At 44.7% G+C, this 9,574-nt stretch overlaps 1 non-coding gene across 1 annotated transcript; it reads left to right on the top strand.

The window, feature by feature from the left end:
- The first annotated feature begins 9,235 nt into the window (after positions 1-9,235).
- trnaf-aaa (transfer RNA phenylalanine (anticodon AAA)) lies at positions 9,236-9,317 on the top strand. The gene has a single exon. It is a non-coding gene; the product is annotated as a tRNA-Phe (tRNA).
- Positions 9,318-9,574: the final 257 nt, after the last annotated feature.

Below are 9,574 nucleotides of genomic sequence, written 5' to 3'. Positions count from 1 at the left end.
AAAATAATAATATTGCCAGTCTTAGGCATCCTGAAAAAAAATGGCGCCTCACACGCTTTCCTTTCTTCCTTGCTGAGAAAAGAAAAATGGCGCCTCCCACGCTTTCCCGCCGCTGTTGCTGCTGACAACGCTGTTCTCCGCGGTTTTTATTTATACAAATATTTTTTATAGTCGGAGACTTGTTCCCGCTGGACTCTCTGGGACTTTCCCTTCCCTCTGCATGATCCGAACGCCGACCTGCTTTGCAGAGCTGGCCTTCTCCCGAGTGCTCCACCCTTCGTCTCTGTTTGCCTGCGCCTTGACTGCTTGGCCCCGCTGTAGAGCCAGCCGATCGAGCCCCAGCCCGCCGCGCAGGAAGGATTATTGCAGTCCCTGCCACCAGCCCGGCTAGCTGGTGATACCACAGTTTTTTCTTTTTTTTTCTTTTATTCTTCTTCCTTCGTCAGAGGAATCGATCTCCTTGAGGTGCTGCCGAGTTGCAGGTAAGTCCGTTTCCAATTCGTCGCCACTGTTGTATCTGTGTGTTAATGGAGACACGGAATGCAGGAGTTGTTTTACAGGTGTTTACTGGACAAACTCTGGAGGTGAACTAACAGATACAAGACACTATACAGGCTTATATAGCCCGAGTGGCCACTACCAGCATTACAGTACACAGGGGCTCTTAAAGGCAAATACACCACAGAGAACATAAGAAATAGGAGCAGAATTTGGCCATTCGGCCCTCGAGCCTGCTCCACCATTCATTAAGATCACGGCTGATCCTCTACCTCAACTGAAGCTTCCAGACCTAGCCCCATATACCTTGATACCCGTAATGTCCAAATCCATCTCAGTTAGGAATGTGTTCAATGATTAAACAGCCACTGCCCTCTGCAGTAGAGAATTCCAAATATACACAACCCTTAGAATGAAGCAATTTCTCATTATCTCTATCCAAATTGGCCGGCCCCTTTTTCTGAAACATTGAATGCTAGCTCTGGGCTCCAGAGCCAGGGCAAAAAGGCTCTCATTATCCGCCCAGTCAAGCCCTGAAAGAATTTATATGTTCTTCCTTCGTACAATCTGCTGATTTCATTTCACCACAGAAAACAATGTTTAACTGGATGGACACGCAGCAGGAAATAGAATGCAGCTGCAGATTTATTCTCCAACCACTTTTTCTGGCACGCAGGTGGCCGTGTAAAGCGAAAAAAGCAGCACACGAGAGAAGAGGCGATTTCAATCCCTTTCGTAGTGTCGATTTGCCTCAATTTGGCCGAACACCATATGAAGCAGCAACTTGAATCAGACATTGCACTTCGTTTCAGTCTCAAAACTTTAAGCGATCACTCACTGAAAACTGCACGGAAAAACAAAAGCACACGGCCCATGCGAGTCAGTAAACCGCATTCAGATACAGCAACCAAATCATCTCGCGACAAAGATTCTGTGATTAGAAATTCATATCTCTTGCATTTGGCTGAAAACAAGAGATTGCAGGGGCTGCTCGCTTCTCGGCCGCGGCGCCAGCGACAGGAACAAGTCATCCGCTCACAGCCGAGTCCTCCAACGTACTGGAGCTGCTTGTGACGGAGCAGCTCAATCCTCAGGCCCTGATTGGACACATTCAATGGGAGCATTCTGGCGCCGCTGCATGTGATTGGTTGGTTGTTGCCACGTGAGCAGGGTGCGGGCGATGCCAGGAAGCTAAAATTGTCTGGCAATTGTTATTGCTTCAAGCTGGTCGGGGAGTCCAGAACCAGGTGACACAGTCTAAGGATAAGGGGTAAGCCATTTAGGACAGAAATGAGGAGGAATTTCTTCACCCAGAGAGTGGTGAACCTGTGGAATTATCTACCACAGAAAGCAATAGAGGCCAATACATTAAATATATTCAAGAAGGAGTTGGATATATTTCTTAAGGCTAAAGTGATCAAGGGGTATGCGGAGAAAGCAGGGGTCGAGTACTGAATTTGGATGATCAGCCATGATCGCATTGAATGGCAAAGCAGGCTCGAGTGGCCGAATGGCCTACTGCTGCTCCTATCTTCTATGTTTCTATGTTTCCGTTCTTATCCATGTCAGTGTAAAACTAATGAGAGTGTAGGAAAGGGTTTTCAGAATGGATTATCTGAAGATGCAGGTGAGGATTTAAGTGAATATTTGGCATCTGTGTTAAATATGGAGAAGGACGATATAGGCATAGCAATCAGGCAGAGGTATTTTGATACACTTGAACAAATTAGTATTGAGAAGGAGGAGGTACTCGCAGTTTTATCCGGCTTAAATGTGGTTAATCCCCAGTCCCAGACGAGTAGTATCCCAGTTTGCTGTTTCAGGCTAGGGAGCAGATTGCATGGGTTCGGAAACCAATTTTCAGAAACTCTCTGGCCACAAGGCAGGTGCCAGAGGACTGCGGGACAGCTAACATTGTACCATTATTCAAGAAGGGTAGTAGGGTTAAACCAGGGAATTAGAGGCCAGTGAGTCTAACACCAGTGGTAGGGAAAATATTGGAAAACATTCTGAGGGACAGAATTAGTCTCCACTTGAAGAGGCAACGATTAATCAAGGGTAGTCAGCATGGCTTTGTCAGGGGGAGATCATATCTAACCAATTTGATATAATTTTTCGAGGGGGTGACTAGGTGTGTGGATGAGTGTAGTGTAGTTGATATAGTCTACATGGACTTCAGTAAGGCTTTTGACAAAGTCCAAATTGGCTTAGTGGCAGCAGGCAGAGTATGATGGCCGAAAATTGCTTTTGTGACTGGAAGTCTGTGTCCATTGGTGTACCGCAGGGATCTGTGCAAGTTGCTTTGCTGTTGTAGTGTACATTAATGATTTAGATATGAAGGTAGGAGGTATGATCATTAAGTTTACAGATGAGACGAAACTTGTTGGAGTGGTACATAGCGAGGAGGGAAGCCGCTGGCTACAGAACGATATAAACGGGATGTTTCGGTGGGCAGAACAGTGGCAAATTGAATTTAAGCCTGAAAATTGCGAGGTGATGCATTTTTGAAGGACTAAGAAGGCAATGTAACACAGAAAGAATGGTAGGACCCTAGGAAGGACAGACGATCAGAGGGACGATGCATGTCATCTACCACTGAGTTACATCCACAACTGATGCTTTGCTGAAATGTAGTACAGAAGACCTGGCAGCATTTTCTTTCGAATCACCCTTTGCTTTCTAAGTCTGTGCTGAAGAAGGAGCACCTGATGCAACTGTGGGTGAAGAGAAGAATTTTTTGGCCTCGTCACTCCAGGAACAGAGGAAGGAGAAATGAGAAGGAAATCTTCGGGAACTATTTGGCCTCTTCGCTCTAGGAAAAAAGTAGACTGAGAGGAGAGCTGACGTAGGCCTTTAACATTTTGGAGGAGTTAAAGTCATAGAATGTTACATTACAACAGGGGCCCTTTGGCCTGTCGTGCCTGTGCCGGCTCTTTGAAAGAGCTGTCCCATTTCGTCCCACACCCCAGCGTTTTCCCCACAAGCCTGCAGACTAGTTCTCTTCAAAAACATGTCCAATTGCCTTTTGAAGTTGCTTCGAATCTGAATACCTTTTGAGATAATGCATTCCTGCACATAACAACCGTCTGTGCGCCAATATATATTACATCTTTGACCTCTGGTTACCATTCTAATTGTCAGGAAATAGTTTTCCTACTTGACCTATCAAATCACCTCAAGTTTTTGAATATATCTATTCAGCCTCCCCTTTACCGTCTCTGCTTTAAGGAGAACAATCCCAGGTTCGCAAAACTCTCCACAAAACTAAATCTCTTAACCCTGGTACCATTCTAATAAATCTCCTCTGCACCATCGCCAAGGTCTTGCCATCCTTCCCAATGTGTATGCCCATAATTGAGCATAATACTCCCGCTGAGGCTAACCAGTGTTTTAGGAAGATTTAGCAGAACTTCTTTACTTTTCTTCTCTATTTCTCTATTGATAAAGCCAAGCATCCTGTGTGCTTTTTAACAGCCGTGTCCTGCCACCTTCAAAGGTTTGTGCACATACACCTCCAGGTCTTTCTGTTCATGCACCCTTTGAAATTCTACTATTTCCTTCATATTGCCTCTCCTCATTCACCCTAACAAAATATATCAGGTCACACTTCTCTGCATTAACTTCCATCTGCCATGTGTTTTCCCATCCTTCTTGAAGGCGATCAGAGAGTCAGCACCCACAAAACCGGAGTGCAACGCATTACTGCTCTCTGGAAAAGTATCACCGCCTAAAATCCAGTCTATTCCTCCCGCTGTGTCAGCTTGAGAATATATTCTTGATATATTACTCGGAATGGAGCACAGGAGCAGATGGGAGGTGCTGTTCAACCGGTAAGTTTGGAAGGGCGAACAGGGAGGCCGCAGTGAGATGGTGGCAGCAAGGAGCAACAAAATTGTAAAAGTGGTGGAATCAGAGTTAGTGAGATAGAGCGCGCGTGGAGATGTGTGAGTCAATAAATAGATGAATGTTTGAACACACCAATTGCAAATTTAATTCATTATTTATCCCTAAAGTAACATTATGAAGGAAAAGAGAGATATCTGGTCATTATCACATTGCTGCTTATGGGAGCTTGCTGTGCACATAATGACTGCGGCATTTCCAACATCACAACGGGAACTACACTTTAAAGAACTGCATTGGCTGTACAGCGCTTTGGGCCACTTCCAGATAAGAGAATTTAGTTCATGAATTCGAGCCAGTAGTGCTCTTTGCCATGCGTTAGTGCCTCGGCAGGGATTCCATCTGCTCCTGAGGCCTTGCTGTTCTTCAGTTGTCAGATGGCCTTTTCAATCACATGCTGGTCTGGGGTTGAGCGGAAATGTTGGCAGGTAGCATGCTGCAGGGCGGAGTTGAGCACACTCGCGTCAAAAAGTGTCTCGGTTAAGGAGATCTTCGAAGTGTTCCTTCCAGCGGGCACTGACTGCATCCCTGCCTTTGATGAGTACCTCTCTATTCTTGGCCCGCAGTGGGATAGGACCTTGTGTGCTTGGGCCATAAGTGGTCTTGACTGCGCTAAAGAATCCACGCACGTCGTGGTTGTAAGAAATGGAAGAAACGATAATGTATAAGTGTTGGATATCTGAATAAGTGAGCCACAGCGGCTGTGGAGACGAGTGAGTGAACGGTCTGAATTTAGTTGGTTGGATGACGGTGTTTGTAGTGTCCGGTGCTGGATTCAGGCCAATTATGGGCCAGAGGAAATTCTGCAAATCTTTTCAGCCTGTCAGTAACAACTGAATGGAAAGGATAGCATGGACATCCACGAGCAAATGGTGAAGAAGTGATATGATAATTTGCAGAACCGCTCACCCTGCACGGTTTACTGCTGTTGGTGAAGCGACGAAATGTATGACTGTTCAATTATGTGTGTACACCTTGGGAACGATGGCAAGGCCCTGGCGTGGGTGCAGAGGAGATCTACTAGAATGGTACCAGGGTTATTGGATTTATGTTATGTGGTTAATCCTACCGCTGCCAGATATTATGGCTTTTGTAAATTTCGTCGCTAAAAGCATTAAACTGTGCAGGCTGGCCAGCTTTGACAGTGTTTATACCACTCTTTAACTTTCAATGCTGACATTTCAATTCACTCACACATCTCCACACACGCTGTGTCTCACGTCCTCAGAGATTCCACCACTTGTACAATTTTGTTGCTTACATTTCTTAAAACCCATCGACGACACCCTCTTTGCTGCCACTCTCACGCCCACCATCTCACCGCCACTTCCCCGTTCACCCTTCCAAACTTACCGGTGGAACAGCACCTCCCACTTGCGCCTGCACTCGAATCCAATCAATATAACAAGAATATATTCTCAGCGTGACACAGGGGGAGGAATAGACTGGATTTTAGGCGGTGTTACTTTTCCCAGAGAGCGTTGAGCCTCAGGAATGCTTTGCCAGTCGGTGTTGTGGGTGCTGACTCTCTGATCGCCTTCAAGAAGGATGGGAAAACACATGGCAGATGGAAGTTAATGCAAAGAAGTGTGACGTTAAATATTTTGGAAGGACGAATATGGAGAGGAAATATGAAAGAAATAGTACAATTTTAAACGGGTGCATGAACAGAGAGACCAGGATGTGCATGTGCACAAATCTTTGCTGGTGGCATGATGCGATTGGGGACTGTTAAAAAGCATATGGGATGCTTGGCTTTTTCAATAGAGCAATAGAGAAGAAATGTAAAGAAGTTTTGCTAAACCTTCTTAAAACACTAGTTAGTCTCAGCTGGAGTATTGTTTTCAATTATGGACATACACTTTGGCCAGAATTGCAAGGCCTTGAAGGGAGCGCAGAGAAGATTTACTAGGATGGTACCAGGGTTAAGGGATTTCAGTTATGTGGAGACATTGGAGAACCTCGGATTGTTCTCCTGGAGCAGAGACGTTTAAGTGGAGGCTTAATAGAGATATTCAATAACATGAGGGGGTATGATAGAGCATGTGGGGATACTCTGACAAGTGGAATGGTAACCAGAGGTAAAGGGTGTAATATATATTGGCGCACAGGCGGTTGTTAAGAGCAGGACCACTTTACCTAAAATGGCAGTGGAGTCAGATTCGACAGAAACTTCAAAAGGCAATTGGACATTTACTTAAAGATAACTCGCAGGGTGGTGGGAAGAACGCTGGGTTATTGGATGAAATTGGACAGCTCTTTCAAAGAGCTGGCACAGGCACGACAGGCCGAATGGCCCCTGTTGTGATGTAATACTTTAACCCCTCCATAATGTTAAAGGCCTATATGAGGTCTCCTCTCAATCTACTTTTTCCTTGAGGGAAGATGCACATTAATGCCGCAAGTCATCCTTCTCATTTCCCCTTTCTCTGTTCCTGGAGTGATGAGGCCAGAATTCTTCTCTTCACCTGCTTCAGCACAGACTTGGAACACAAAGGGAGATTAGAAAAATAATACTGCCGGTCCTTCTGTCCTACATCACAGCAAAACATCTGCTGAGGCTGTTACTCAGTGATAGAGTGCATGCATGTATGAATTCTTGGGTTCAATACCCAGCATTTCCAAATATTGTTTTTAACACCGTCATTTTCAGCAAAACGTTATTTTATGAGTTCCAGCGTCTCAGGCCTCGGTTAAACATTTCTTCCATTATTTACAATCTATCGACCGCGCCATGCTTGCTGCCACTCACAAACCCACCATCTCTCAGCCGCTTCCCCGTTCGCCCTACCAAACTTCCCGGTTGAACAGCGGATCCCATCTGCTCCTGCACTCCAATCGGTTCAATATTACAAGAATATATTCTCAACCTGACCTAGCAAGACAGTGAACTTTACATTAAGACAAGGTTAAGGGAATATTCATTCTCTATAAACAGGTGGTGAGCTGGTCTCCATTAACAGGATGAGGGTCAGATGTTGTTTAAATTCCATTAGTCTGAGGAACTTTTGATTAGGAGGGCAAATATCCCCTAATATTCTCTCCTCTTATACTAATGGTAAATTTCAATCTCAATGCGGCAGGAATAGTTCAGTTGTGAGAGCAGTAGAAGGAAGATCAAATGTGCCGGCTATGCTCTGAATTTTATGAAAACAATTGGCAACATTCTGCAATATGTCCCTATGGAAATGATTATCTTTCTTTCTACCAATTTTTATTTCTTCCCTCAAACACGATATCTTTCCTCTCACTGACATTCTGCCGACGGTTGTCATGATATTATTTGTTGTCAACTTGCAATGTTTCCCCTCATGCTCGCATGCTCTGATCAGACTTGCATTGCCTTCGTGCCTTTCAGCTCCTCAAGATGTCCCAGACCGCTTTACAACCAATGAAGCATTTTGAAGCGCAGTTATTGTTGTAATGTTGGAAAGGCTGCAGCCTAGTTGCGCATAAAATATCCCACAAGCAACAATGTGTTAATGATCTGTTTTATTCGTGCTGTTGATTTTGGGATAAATTATTAATTAATTTTACAATCGGTGTGTTCCAAGAAACAGCGGTCTCCAGCTTATTCCAGTTCTGACGAAGGGTCTTCAACATGAAACGTTAACATTGTTTCTCTCTCCACAGATTCTGCCTGAACTGCTGAGTATTTCCAGCATTTTCTTTTTTTATTTCAGATTTCCATCATCCACAGTATTTTCCCTTTGTATCTATTTATTAATGTTCAATCACAGTAACCAAACCAGCTCGCGTCCAAGATTTTGTGACAAGCACGGGGCCGTACAAAAGGACAAAAGCAGCACAAGAGAGAAAAGGCGATTTGAATCCCATTCGTAGTGTCGAATTTCCTCAATTTGACCGAAAGCCATATGAAACAACAATTTGAATCAGAGATTGCATTTAATTTCAGTCTCAAAATGTTAAGCAATCACACACTGCAAACCGTACACAAAAAGAAAATCACAAGGCCCGTGCGAGGCACTAAACCGCATTCAAATACAGCAAACAAATCAGTTAGCGTCAAAGATTTTGTCATTAGAAATTCATAGCTCCAGCATTTGGCTGAAAACAAGAGATTGCAGGGGCTGCTCGCTTCTCGGCCGTGGCGCCAGCGACAGGAACAAGTCATCCGCTCACAGCTGAGTCCTCCAACGTACTGGAACTGCTTGTGACGGAGCAGTTCAATCCTCAGGCCCGAATTGGACACATTCAACGGGGGCGTTCTCGCGCCGCTCTATGTGATTGGTTGGTTGTTGTCACGTGATCAGGGTGCAGAGCGATGCATGGAAGCTGACGTTCTCTGGCAATTGTTATAGGTTCAAGCTTTCCATTCTAATCCATGTATGTGTAAAACTGAGGAAAGTGTAGAAAAGGGTATTCAGAATGGATTATCCACTGTGGCCGATTTTCCTGCTAGATTTTAATGCAAGAACGCTGCACTTGGTATATTTGTATATAAGGGAAGCAGAAAATCCAGGCTGCCTGGCAGAAGACTGATCGATGAAGCCATTGTTCCCATTGGAAGCAGGAAGGCAGCAGCAGTATGCTCACCACTGTTCATTTCACGGAATCAAAGACTCCATTTTTTAACAATAGATTAGTTTGCAAAAATTATAAGCTACTCACGTTCCTGGATGGGCTCGCACCACTCAACAGTTCAGTTAATAGCCGAACGTGCCGGCCCATTGCGCCACGAAGACAGACACGGAAATGCCGGCAATTGCAATTATTCCACATGAACCCATGTGATTATGTGCCAGAGCGTTCACAGCAGAGGCACCGATTACGCAGCAAATGAGAAGCTGCGTGGGTTCAATCTACCATCCAGGTAGTCGTGGCTGAGTGGTTAAGGTGATGGACTAAAAATCTATTGTAGTTTCTACGCGCAGGTTTGAATCCGGCCGACTACGGTAATGAGGACGTCGTTCCAAATGATCCGTTTTTATTAATTTGAACTGCCGCCTTTCGGTTCCTGTGCCGAGATTCAGCTGCAATCAAACAACAATTCAAGCAGAAAGTATAACAAGCAGTTCATCCCATTATTAAATCACTACATTACGAGAGGCCGTGGCCACAGGAGAAAACTACATTATTTAACGCTCTTGAAACCGTGAAAGCAATTTCAACCGTCGAAAATATTTTATTTTGCAACCCATTGAAGAAAATG

The sequence above is a fragment of the Somniosus microcephalus genome, unplaced genomic scaffold, assembly GCF_052327205.1.
Source record: "Somniosus microcephalus isolate GS21.2 unplaced genomic scaffold, FLI_Smic_1.0 unresolved_chr9, whole genome shotgun sequence".
Lineage (NCBI taxonomy): Eukaryota > Metazoa > Chordata > Chondrichthyes > Squaliformes > Somniosidae > Somniosus > Somniosus microcephalus.
Note: the sequence above shows the minus strand (reverse complement) of the source record. Positions and strands in the feature narration are given on the sequence as shown.